Source organism: Rutidosis leptorrhynchoides, unplaced genomic scaffold (assembly GCF_046630445.1).
Source record: "Rutidosis leptorrhynchoides isolate AG116_Rl617_1_P2 unplaced genomic scaffold, CSIRO_AGI_Rlap_v1 contig376, whole genome shotgun sequence".
NCBI classification, from domain to species: Eukaryota; Viridiplantae; Streptophyta; class Magnoliopsida; order Asterales; family Asteraceae; genus Rutidosis; species Rutidosis leptorrhynchoides.
In genome coordinates, this window is record NW_027266614.1 from 1 (window position 1) to 13,914 (window position 13,914).

Consider the following 13,914-nt stretch of genomic DNA (forward strand, 5'->3'; position numbering starts at 1 on the left):
ATTTAGGTAGGAATAGGATATACTTCACGAAATTATTTTATAAGTAGTCTGTGTCATTTTTCTTTTTTTATTTATTTAAGCTTTTGAACTTAACCTCCATTTGTGTATATATATAGTCCCTAATAATTAAACATTTAAGATGAACAAGATTGTTAATAATGAATGTTTAATCGACCGTGTGATGCAACCTTGGTTACACAAAACAAAAACAAAGATAATCGATCGGTTACATATACTGATCGATGATCGATGACACGTGATTCAATGTTGAGAGATACTACTATATCCAAACGTACGTGTTACCTCATTGTCGTCACCTCCACCATAAATCCCAACAAACATATACTATTCTCGTACCTGATCATCAACATCAAGCCGCCAGAAACCATTTGCAAAACATGAATATACAATTACAGTGTTAGAGGGTACGTGAATATTAATGATGTATGGTAATTTTAATATCTTACAAACAATTACTAATCTTTTTGTAGACTGGAAGTCAAGTCACGAGAGCTTTTCTTTTCTTTTGACAATATTAAATGTTGTATTTCAGATTTAATAGTATTTTTTTTTGTAGATTAGACTATTATCCAACTGTATTATTTTGTGTTGATTTAATAATAGTAAAATAGTAGCTGATCAACATCTCATGTCAATACCAGCAAGCTGCAAGTAGGCGATCAGTAGGAATATTAACTAAAATTTTCTTTTATCAAGACTCAACGACACAACGGATTTAGGTAATTCGTGTTGGCAAGTTAAATCTATTTCGTTAGGATTAGGTGATTTCAGTTTTTTCTTTCAAGAGTTTATCTAACTGCTAAAGAGGCCTTAATAGAGTCAAGCGGATTAAATTCCTACTGACGTTGCCAGGCAAACATATTTTGATTTCAAATTGAAGCCGAGAACAGAAATTCGGTTACGTCAAAAGTTAATCAAGACTAGATGAACTTCCAAATGCAAACTCGTTCGATCCGCAAGTTTTCATGAATCGGTTTTGCGAGCTGAATCGACTCCTGATGCTTAAACATGATTAAACTGACAACTTAGACTTTTAAGAAAATATTAAGAATCACATTTCCACCCGAAACGTAATCTTTAAAGTGATTGTGGTGGTTGATGCACAAATGTTCTCGCCTTCTCGGCTATAAAATCATTGGCGATGCGAGAAATTTACTCCGAAATCACGAAACTAATATTTGACCCCCGCATCACCATCATCCATGAACTATTTTTTTTTTCTTAAAGAAATCCGTGAACTTTAACTTATCTTAATTCTTCTTCTTCTTCTTCTTTTTAAATTCTCATCTTAAATCCTTTTCTATTTTAATAGAACTTATCTAAATATAGTGGATATTTTTTCCTTTGTATGGTATGAATTTATATTATGGCAATTCATTATTATCGTTACATATTTAGGTATTTTTTGGTAGGTCTTATCGGTTTGGGCATGAGTAACGTTTAAGATATCAACTACTTCAATCTGCAAGAATCACACGATACTCACACGATAACATTAAAAAAATTGTCATCATAAATAGAATCTATGCTTACAAATATTAAATTTCATTAACATACATGCATATAGACTCACAAACTTGTAACTCCAATAATAGATCACTTATTGAATGGGAAATATTTAACATCATTAATTAATATCTGATCCAAAACATCATTAAGTGACAAGAGACCGGGCTCAAGGTTAGATAGAAGATAGGCTATTTTTTTTTTTGGTTGAAAAAAGCTGTTACAGAGGAAGAGTCTTTATGGGCCTAATTCAAACTCAAAAAGCTAGCTTAGTGAGTGAATGATTGTCGATACTTATAAGACACATTAAATATCGATGCCTCACCAATGTGGGTATATTAACACGCCTCTGCACATCCAGGGTCTATCGCCGACACAGCTGGAACGTGGAGTTAAGGCGGCACACGGCCATCACGCGCAGCACAGCTGGGATCCCAACACCAGGAACGGACCGAGTTCTGATACAATGTAACTCCAACTCAAAAAGCTTTGTGACATTACTTTTTTACCATAAAAGAGTTAAATCAAATAAATCTGTATTATGAATATGCATAACAATGTATCAAAATCGATAAGTCATTTTATTACAATACTCCAATCTCCCTTTCACACTTAATACTCTATAAAAATTGCTCTAAAATATCACAATTCACAATTCAATTGGCCTTAAACACACACACACAACTTAATCACTAATTTGCTCTTCTTTAATCACCGGTCAATTTCATTATGGCTGGACCAAACTCTTCACTACTCGTACTTTCCTTGGTGCTCACAGCAACTCTCCTGATCACCCAATCCGACGCTTTATTTTGTACCGAAATCATGTCACGTCTATCGCCGTGTTTAGATTACATTATTAATGGTGGTTCTCTAGTTTCTGTTACTCCAGAATGCTGTAAAGGGGCAAAGAACGTTCTAGGTTTGGACGAGACGAAATCTTATCGCCAAAAAAGTTGCGGCTGCTTGAAAGGGATATTCTCTAGCTTTCAAGGGGCTAAGGTTTCTAATGCTGCTGAAATTCCCAAGTGTGGATTCAAGTCTCCTTTCGAGATTAGCATGGGAACTGATTGCACTAAGTAAGTATTCAATGGACTAAATTAAATCAATTCGTTTAAACAAAATCGATGCTTAAACCGACTAAATGATCAATTGTATTGTATTCATAGAACTCTATTTGTTGCTATGTTCTCTTTAACAACATTGCTTGACCATTGTCTAGCCGGTTTTGCCCTATGAACTGCTCGGTTTTTCCAATTCAGTCGATTTATACGGGCCCATCCTAAATATCCATCTACATGATCATATATTGATGTTTCTAACTAGTATGATATTTTTTCCTTTGCAGGGTCATGTGATCAGGATGATATTGAGGGGCAAAGATGATTTGATAAAGAATAAGTATTTCAGTTAAATAAGATTGATCTGTTTATCTTGTAATAAAAGTTAGCAAAATTATTGTTAAAAATGATATGGTTTTCTTATTTCTCATTTCTCAAGACGTGTTCTAATGTTCTACAGTATGTAGTTAAGAATACGCAGTACCAAAAAAAATGAACGTCAACTAATAGATCCATTTCACATGTAGATCCCGTCTGTTAATAAATGCTGATGCGGCACTAACGGAACCGTGACTTTGTCAACGAGTTTATGTCTTTTCTTTCCCATTCCACTTCTGCTCTGGCTATCAATGTTAACGGGCATCCAAGTAGAGCAAACATAGGCAACTTTTAACGGAGTTGAGAAATAAGGATCAAATATCCGTCAATATGATAACGCGAGGGGACAAACGGCCAAATAAACAATCATTAAGGCTTGTTGAGTTTAATATTTAAAATGTGAGGGACCAAAATTGGATTATATAGTTTGGTTTGGCGCGTCTTTTATGAATGACATCATCATGGGCAAAGGTTAAAATAAATCTGCCTGAATGATGAGCTCATTCTGATATATAGCAGCAGTATCTGTACGATAGTCAATACTAAATGGAAAAAACTTGCCTGTCGTAGTGGGGAACTTTCTCCACCGCTGGTCAATAGGATCATGACATTAAGATATAAAAAGTTATGGTTAATTTTAACACTTGCAATAAATATAGGGATCTGTTTAGTATTTCAAAAACATCAGAGATTCAACTGATAGACACCTAAAACCACCATCGTGTTTGTGCTGACCACCATGACAGCACCATCACCAAACAATATCGAGTCACAACCGATCTATTTCCCCATGAATTCATAATGAACTTGCATCAATTTTTAATTATTAGCTTAGTTTTAATGATAAAATATGTTTAATTAATTGTGGAGTCAAACTCACCAACTGGTTCCGCCACCATTATAATTATCAAACCACCACCACCTTTCCCTGATCCGCCTCGCAGCGTCGATCTATGAGCACTCAAATTTGCCCTCACCACCATCCATGCGCTGCTCAAAAATCTTTTGTTCGCCATTAAATATCATCTCTTAAACCACGATGATGAGTGAAGATGACGAAGAAATAATTAACACGTTATGATGGTGGTTTTATTAGGTGTCACATGTTATGTCCCGATATTTTTAATTCGTAAAACAGTATTTATATTTGTCTTAAATGTTAAAATAAATATTTTGAATTATATTTTTCTACTTTGGTTACACTTGTCATGATCCTATTAGCTCGCAGTCGATAAAGTTCTCTCCTGCAACGGTAGACAAGTTTTTTCCATACTAAATTAGAAGTTTAGAACTCTACTCCATTATCTGACTTTGTTGATTCGTCTGCTGATCGCTTTTTTAGTCATTGTTATTGTTAAATAATTTGTCATTGTTAAATATATCTATCTAACACTCTAATTAATGATTTATTAAGGTTGACATTAGTAATCCATCCCCTCCATTGTGAAGTATTTTGGTCAAACACACGAATTGGAATTCAAAATTCAAGGGGATAAACACATACAAAAGAAACAAGTTTATGTTGATTTTCATCACGAAGTCGTTGTTGAATAGCTCCTGAAAATCCTTATATACGGCATAACTAACTACCAGGTAATTACTCCTATTTGCTAAGAATAGGAAGCCATGTCGTGTGCTCTCAAACCAGCAAGATGACAACTGGTTTTGTCTTGTCACTTACCTTGTTTTGCTATGTCTCCTTGCTGTTTCCCAGTTTAGTAATATCTGCTGTTCTGGGGAACTCCATTAATACAACTCATCCACTCAAAGATGGAAACACTTTGGCCTCACCAGATTCCACTTTTCAACTTGGATTCTTTAGTCCTACTGGCTTTCCCACGCGAAGGTACTTAGGATTGTGGTACACGCAGTCGCCTGACACCATTCCATGGATTGCCAACAGAAAACTTCCATTAAACAGCTCACAAGGTGTTCTACAAATGTCCTCTGAGGGAATTCTTCATCTTGTGGATGAAAATGGGACCTTTGTTTGGTCGTCCAACGTGTCAGGACGAGCTGTGAGTAATCCGATCGCGCAGCTTTTGAATTCGGGGAATTTCGTTCTTAAAGATAAAAATGACGACAACCCGGATAACTACTTGTGGCAGAGCTTTGATTATCCTGGAGATACTCTAATACCAGGCATGAAAATTGGAGTTAATAAAAAAACAGGCCATGATACTTTCTTTACAGCATAAAGAGTACGGATGATCCATCTATAGGTGAATATACCTTTGGATTTGATATTTCCACTCTTCCTCAGTTGGTTGTGAAGTTGAATTCCAGTGTTAGGTGGCGCACTGGTCCCTGGAATGCTTACCTCTTCACTGGCTTTCCCGAGTTTTTATCAAAGGTTTCATTTGACTTTCAATATGTTTCGAATGATGAAGAAGTATACCTTATTGCCAACCCTGTTAACAACTCCACCATTTCAAAAAAAAATCTCCTTTCCCAAGGAACTGCAACGCTTTTCACCTGGACTGGCTCTTGGACGGAAAACGTTGGAAGCGAAACCGATGCTTGCGATTTTTATGGAACTTGTGGCACATATGGTTTGTGCAAAAACGACAATTCGCAGTTGTGCAGTTGTTTGAATGGATTTAAACCTAGAAATGAACTACAATGGGAGCTTGGTAATGGCACATCTGGGTGTGTTCGAAAGACTCGGCTGAATTGTGCCGGTGACAGATTTCAGAAGGTGTCCAAGGTAAAGGCTCCGGATACAGTGAAATTCTGGTCTAGTAACAGCACGAATCTTGAGGAGTGTAGAAAACTCTGTTTGCAGAACTGTTCGTGCATGGCTTACTAAAATTTGGATGTAAGGGGAAAGGGAAGTGGTTGCCTTCAATGGTTTGTGGACCTGATCGATATTAGGACCTTCCCTGAAACAGGCCAAGATTTTTTCGTGAGAATTGCTGCGTCTGATATCGGTAAGAACTTCAACATCCGTAGATATTCAGACAACAACTCATTATACTAGAATCAAATATTGTACTTCAGTTTCATTGAGTGTGATGAGTAAAGATAGACTTTTTTCCCTATTGTTTTGGTTCTTTCTTATCCAAATGGATTCATACTGTTATTTTTTATCTACAGAAGCAACTAATGATGGGAATTCTAATACAAGACTGTGAATAATACTCGGATTTTCGTTATCTGTGGCTCTGTTGATGATTGCTGTAGTTGTGTTTTCTTGGAGAAATAAATGTTTCAGTATGGTACATCTTAGCTTTTTCCATGATTTTCATTTTATTTTTTATGGAAAGTTTCCAAAGTTCACGAAACTTTGAGAAGAACTATAAACAATGAGTGACCATTTCACTGAAAACCCACCTTATATAATTGTCCTGGCAGTATTTAACAAAACCAGTCCGACTGATGGAAACAATTATGATCTAGAATTGCCATTATTTGACCTGGCCACACTTTCTTGTGCAACAAATGGATTTTCCTATGAGAACAAACTTGGAGAAGCAGGTTTTGGACCTGTCTATTAGGTAACATTCTGATCTAACTTCTTTTATCCAAATAAATATGGCTTAAAGTTCGTCATGTGAACCTTTTGTTATCCATTTAATAGGGTATCTTAAAGGATGCGCAAGAAATAGCTGTGAAGAGGCTATCGACAGAATCTAAACAAGGACTCGATGAATTCAAGAATGAAGTTTCACACATCGCAAAGCTTCAACACCGGAACTTGGTAAAGCTTCTAGGATGCTGCATTTATGGCACTGAAAAAATGTTGGTTTACGAATTTATGCCTAACAAAAGCCTCAACTTTTTCCTTTTTGGTAAGATCTTCTGCTAAATTTCTAACGTATTTGAAGAAATTTTTCGACTGAGATTTGGTGAATGAAAATTTGAGCAGATGAAGTGCGATGCATGCCTTTAAAATGGCCTCAACGCTATCACATCATCAATGGGATTGCTAGAGGGATTCTTTACCTTCATCAAGATTCTAGGCTTAAAATCATACATAGGGACCTTAAAGCTGAGAATATTCTATTAGATCTTCAAATGAACCCGAAAATATCGGATTTTGGTCTTGCCAGAAGCTTTGAAGAAATGGAAACTAAAGCAGCAACGAAAAAAGTGATAGGAACCTAGTAAGTACATTAAATATTGCTCCTGAACAAAAGTTAGCTTATATAGTACATTTATAAATAGTTAAAAATTGGGTTTAACATATAATGATTGCTCGCAGCAGTTACATGTCTCCCGAGTATGTTCTTGATGGGGTTTACTCAGTCAAATCTGATGTGTTCAGCTATGGAGTTTTGGTGTTAGAGATTGTGAGTGGGAGAAGAAACAGAGGGTTCTATCATCCTGATCACTATTATAATCTTCTAGGCCATGTAAGTAATTGACTTTTTTTTTTTTCTCTTAATAGAATTTTTTTGATCGTCAAAAGCTAATGTGGAGTTTTAGTTACCCAGGCATGGAGACTAGCTTGTGAAGGAAGGCAACTTGAACTGGTTTCCGAATCAATCAAGGACACATGCAATTTAAGTGAAGTGTTTCGGTCTATCCATATAGGTCTATTATGCGTCCAGCGAAGTCCTCTTGATCGGCCAACAATGGCGGAAGTAGTTTTGATGATGGGGACTGAACGCCGATTGCCCCAACCGACACTTCCAGGTTTTTTCTTGGAAAGGGATTTGGTAGAAACTACTACTAGTTCTTCAACGTCAAATAGCAAGAAAACATTTGCACGACATGAATATACAATTACAGTGTTAGAGCGTAGGTGAAGGAGTAAAATTAGGCATTGTATAGTATGGTATTGTTGTTTGTTAATATGATGATAGCACACAGACAATTAACGCTTTTGTAGATTGGAAGTCAGAGTTTTGAAAATTTCTTGTAATTCAGATTAAGGACTAAATATCAGTCAATATGATAATGTGAAGAAAAAACGCCCAAATAGATAAACATTAAGGTTTGTTGAGTTTAATATTTCAAACGTAAGGAACCAAGTATATAGTTTGGCCCTTCTTCTAATGACTTCATATTGGAACTATACTCCAGTATTTGCGATTGTCGTGATTCGTCGGCTGATGGCTTTTACTCCATCTTTGGCCGCTCACCTCCATTATAATTCATCGTCATCATATATGTGACATCATACTGAACGATGAGCACTTGATAGCAGCATAACCTGTACGACAGTCCATACTATATTAGAACTAAGAACTACACTCCATTATTTGCGATTGTCGTGATTCGTTGGCTGATGGCTTTTTAGTCCATCTTTGGCCGCCCACCTCCATTTTTTGTCATGGTCGTCATATTTGTGACAGTCTAATAAATGACATCCCACAGTCAGGTGATTTTTCTTATAAGGTTGACATTAGCAATCCCGTCCGAAATGAAAAATCCAGGCCCTCCATAGTTTAAGAATTGAAATTCAAGATTCAAGGAAAAGAAAACATAAAAATACAAGTTTATATTGACGTTGATTTTCATCACAAAGACCTCATACTGAATAGCTCCTGAAAATTCCTTATATAAGATATAACATAACTATCAGGGTAATTATTTGCTAAAAATAGGAAGCCGTGTCTGCTCTCAAACTGGCATGATGAAAACAGGTTTATCCTTGTTTTGCTATGTCTTCTTGTTGTTACCCAGTTTAGTAATATGTGCTGTTCTGGGAAACTCCATTAATACAACTCATCCACTAAAAGATGGAAACACTTTGACCTCACCAGATTCCACTTTTCAACTTGGATTCTTTAGTCCTACTGGCTTTCCCACGCGAAGGTACTTAGGATTGTGGTACACGCAGTCGCCTGACACCATTCCATGGATTGCCAACAGAAAACTTCCATTAAACAGCTCACAAGGTGTTCTACAAATGTCCTCTGAGGGAATTCTTCATCTTGTGGATGAAAATGGGACCTTTGTTTGGTCGTCCAACGTGTCAGGACGAGCTGTGAGTAATCCGATCGTGCAGCTTTTGAATTCGGGGAATTTCGTTCTTAAAGATAAAAATGACGACAACCCGGATAACTACTTGTGGCAGAGCTTTGATTATCCTGGAGATACTCTAATACCAGGCATGAAAATTGGAGTTAATAAAAAAACAGGCCATGATACTTTCCTTACAGCCTGGAAGAGTACGGATGATCCATCTATAGGTGAATATACCTTTGGATTTGATATTTCCACTCTTCCTCAGTTGGTTGTGAAGTGGAATTCCAGTGTTAGGTGGCGCTCTGGTCCCTGGAATGGGTACCTCTTCACTGGCTTTCCCGAGTTTCTATCAAAGGTTTCATTTGATTTTCAATACCTGTCGCATGATGAAGAAGTATACCTTATTGCCAACCCTGTTAACAACTCCACCATTTCAAAAAATTTTCTCCTTCCTCAAGGAACTGCAACACTTTTCACCTGGACTGGCTCTTGGACGGAAAATGTTGGAAGCGAAACTGATGCTTGTGATTTTTATGGGAATTGTGGCACATATGGTTTGTGCAAAAACGACAATTCGCAGTTGTGCAGTTGTTTGAATGGATTTAAACCTAGAAATGAACAACAATGGGAGCTTGGCAATGGCACATCTGGGTGTGTTCGAAAGACTCGGCTGAATTGTGCTGATGACAGATTTCAGAAGGTGTCCAAGGTAAAGGCTCCGGATACAGTGAAATACTGGTCTAGTAACAGCACGAATCTCGAGGAGTGTAGAAAACTCTGTTTGAAGAACTGTTCGTGCAAGGCTTACTCAAATTTGGATGTAAGGGGAAAGGGAAGTGGTTGCCTTCAATGGTTTGTGGACCTGATCGATATTAGGACCTTCCTGAAACAGGCCAAGATTTTTTCGTGAGAATTGCTGCGTCTGATATCGGTAAGAACTTCAACATCCGTAGATATTCAGACAACAACTCATTATACTAGAATCAAATATTGTACTTCAGTTCCATTGAGTGTGATGGGTAAAGATAGAATTTTTTTTCCCATTGTTTTGGTTCTTTCTTTTCCAAATGGATTCATGCTGTTATTTTTTTATCTACAGAAGCAACTGCTGATGGGAATTCCAATACAAGACTGTGGACAATACTTGCAATTTCGTTATCCGTGGCTGTGTTGATGATTGCTGTAGTTGTGATTTCTTGGAGAAATAATTGTTTCAGTATGGCATATCTTAGCTTTTTCCATGATTTTCATTCTATTTTTATGGAAAGTTTCCAAAGTTCATGAAACTTCGGATTTTGGTCTTGCCAGAAGCTTTGGAGAAATGGAAATTAAAGCAGCAACGAAAAAAGTGATAGGAACCTAGTAAGTACATTAAATATCTCTCCTGAAAAAAAGTTAGCTTATACAGTATATTTATAAATAATAAAAAATAGGGTTTAACATATGATGATTGCTCGCAGCGGTTACATGTCTCCAGAGTATGTTCTTGATGGGGTTTACTCAGTCAAGTCCGATGTGTTCAGCTATGCAGTTTTGGTGTTAGAGATTGTGAGTGGGAGAAGAAACAGAGGCTTCTATAGTGTTTCGGTCTATCCATATAGGTCTATTATGCGTCCAGCGAAGTCCTCTTGATCGGCCAACAATGGCGGAAGTAGTTATGATGATGGGGACTGAAGGCCAATTGCCCCAACCGACACTTTCAGGTTTTTTCTCGGAAAGGGATTTGGTAGAAACTACTACTAGTTCTTCAACGTCAAGCGGCAAGAAAACATTTGCATGACATGAATATACAATTACAGTGTTAGAGGCTAGGCGAAGGAGTACTTAAATTAGGCTTTGTATAGTATGTATTGTTATGTGTTATTATGATGATAGCACTCAAGTAATTAACCTTTTTCTAGAATGGAAATCAAAGTTTTGACAAATTCTTGTAATTCAGATTTTGGATGGCAAACAAATGAGATTGCACACACAAGTATTACAAGTGTTTCTGTAAGGTTGATTCACATAACAAAACAAAGAAACGACTTTAGGGCTCGTTTGGAATACTAGACAATATTTAACGGATATGGATTATGTTATCGTATGGTTACGGATAAGGTTAAAACGCTCCGTTAGGTGGATTCACCGAACAAGTAGCGTTGATTTAATTCCACTCTTCAAGTCCAAAAACAACCAACAATTATCTGTTCAGATGACAAAGATTGGATTCGATCGATGATTTTGGGATGAAGTGGTTTTGTTTATATGACATTAGGGGCAATTTCGTAAAACGACAAGAATCTGTCCATTTGGCTTGGTTTAAATAAATTTATCCCTTAAAATCTATAATCATTCTATTATTATATTCTATTATTATTTCCGTATCCGTTTGAATTGTGTCCGGCATTCCAAACGAGCCTCTGGCGAAGAAGAGGAGGTAATCTGCTCTGTGTAATAATTCGATTCCAGTGAAGAAATTCCTATAGAAGGAAGTGGCTATGCACAAACTAGATTTTAAATTACTTAACTTTTCACAAAAGTATTGTCATCAATTCCGGCATATAGTAGAACCGTCTTGTTGTTTTATCCATACCAATCTCATAGCAACTTCCACTACCCACCACCGGACGACTTATGAATCCAACAGGGTTTTGAGCCATTTGTCGAAAACTGGTCAAATCGATGAAGCTCGTCAGCTGTTCGACAAAATGCCCGACAGAGATGAATTCACATGGAACACCATGCTTAGTGCTTACGCAAGTTTAGGTAAATTAAACGAGGCCAAAAGGATTTTCAGTGATACACCTTTTAAGGATGTTATAGCCTGGAATTCCCTCATCTCAGGGTTTGTTCGATATGGGTATGAAAATGAGGCTCTTGGTTTGTTTCGGCAAATGCAGGTTGAAGAGCAAAAGCCTAATGAGTATACATTAGGAAACGTTCTTAAGCTGTGTTCAGCATCGAATATTCAACATGGAGGTGAACAAACACATGCTTATGGTTTAAAGCTTGGATTTGGTTCCGATAATTTTGTTGCTGCTGGTTTGGTCGACATGTATGCTAAGAGAAACTGCATTTTAGAAGCTGAATATTTGTTTAGAACAATGAGTAATAGTAAGAATCATGTGATGTGGACTGCCATGATTACAGGTTATTCTCAGAATGGCAAAGTAGAAAGCGCAATGGAGTGTTTTCGAGACATGAGAGCTAAAGGGGTCGAATCCAACCAGTTTACTTTTCCCAGTATCTTGACAGCCTGTTCTGCGGCTTCATCCAAAGGTTTTGGTGTACAGATACATTGTTGCATAATCAAGACTGGTTTCGAGGCCAACTTGTATGTTCAAAGTGCTCTAGTCGATATGTACTCAAAATGTCGCGATTTTAATTGTGCGAGGCACGTTTTGGACACCACAGAGATTGACAATGTGGTTTCATGGAACTCCATGATAGTTGGGTATTCAAGGCAAGGATTGGATGAAGAAGCTCTATCCTTGTTCAAGCAAATGCACACGAGAGGTATGACCATTGATGATTTTACGTATCCGTCTATATTAAACTGTTTTTCTCGCACAATGGATGTGAAAAATGCAAAATCTATCCATTGTCTGACTATCAAGACTGGTTTCGAGTTTTATAAGCTCGTGAACAATGCTCTTGTCGACATGTATGCTAAACAGGGAAAACTAGAGACTGCATTTAAAGTGTTCAAACACATGGCAGACAAAGATGTCGTTTCGTGGACTTCATTGGTCACTGGATTCGGATGCCACGATAAGTTTGAAGAGGCTCTTAAATTGTTTTGTGATATGAGACACTCTGGAATCTATCCTGATCAAATTATTTTCTCCACGGTTTTGAGTGCCAGTGCTGAGCTGACAGTTCTGGAATTTGGGCAACAAGTTCATGCCATATTTTTCAAATCTGGCCTCCGATCGTCATTATCAGTTGATAATTCTTTATTAACCATGTATATGCAATGTGGTTGCGTTGAAGATGCAAACAAAGTCTTCAACTCTATGCTAGTTCGAGATGTAATTACCTGGACTGCCCTTATTTTTGGTTATGCAAAGAACGGAAAAGGAAAAGAGAGTGTAAAATTCTACGATAAAATGCTTGATAGTGGTGTAAAGCCAGACTTCATCACTTTTATCGGCATATTGTTTGCGTGCAGCCATTCTGGTCTACTGGAAGAGGGACGCAGGTATTTCCAATCTATGGATAAGGAATTCGGGATTAGACCTCGTCCAGATCACTATGCATGCATGATAGATATATTAGGCCGATCTGGAAAACTTGACGAAGCCAAGAAATTACTTGACGAAATGGTGGTGGAACCGGATGAGACTGTATGGAAGGCTTTTCTCGGTGCTTGTCGAGTACATGGAAATCTGGAGTTGGCTGAACTCGCAGCAAATAAATTGTTTGAATTAGAACCAAATGATGCTGTTCCTTATGTTCTTCTTTCGAATATGTATTCGGACTGCTGGTCGGGTGGGAAGACGCTGCCAAAATCCGGAAAATGATGAAATCGAAGGGAATTAATAAGGAACCGGGTTGTAGCTGGATTGAGGTAAGTAGCACGGTATATACATTTAGATCCGACGACAGAGGACATCCAAGATCGTCTGAGATTTATTCCAAGATTGGTGAAATCATGAAATTGATCAAGATTGCTGGATACAAGCCAGACATGAACTTTGCTCTTCATGACACTGATGAAGAGGCAAAGGAGCTTGGTTTAGCTTATCACAGTGAGAAGCTAGCTGTTGCTTTTGGGCTTCTTAAGGTGCCTCAGGGGGCACCTATTCGGGTATTCAAGAACCTCAGAGTTTGCGGGGATTGTCATAATGCTATGAAATACATATCAGAGGTTTATCATAGACACATAGTCCTCAGAGATTCAAATTGCTTTCATCATTTTAGAGAAGGAACATGTTCTTGTGGGGATTACTGGTGATTTTTTTTTAAAAAAGATGATGTAGATTTCTGTCTTCTTATCAACTGTTAAACAAGATTCATTCTGCATCAAAAAAAAAGAAGAAGAAGAAGA

General features: G+C 37.3%; 2 pseudogenes; both read left to right on the plus strand.

Annotated features, from left to right (window-relative positions):
- Positions 1 to 4,618: 4,618 nt before the first annotated feature.
- On the plus strand, positions 4,619 to 10,514 carry LOC139883256 (G-type lectin S-receptor-like serine/threonine-protein kinase At4g27290; annotated as a pseudogene).
- A 10-nt stretch (positions 10,515 to 10,524) lies between these two features.
- Positions 10,525 to 13,821, plus strand: LOC139883257 (pentatricopeptide repeat-containing protein At2g03880, mitochondrial-like; annotated as a pseudogene).
- The last annotated feature ends 93 nt before the right edge of the window (positions 13,822 to 13,914 follow it).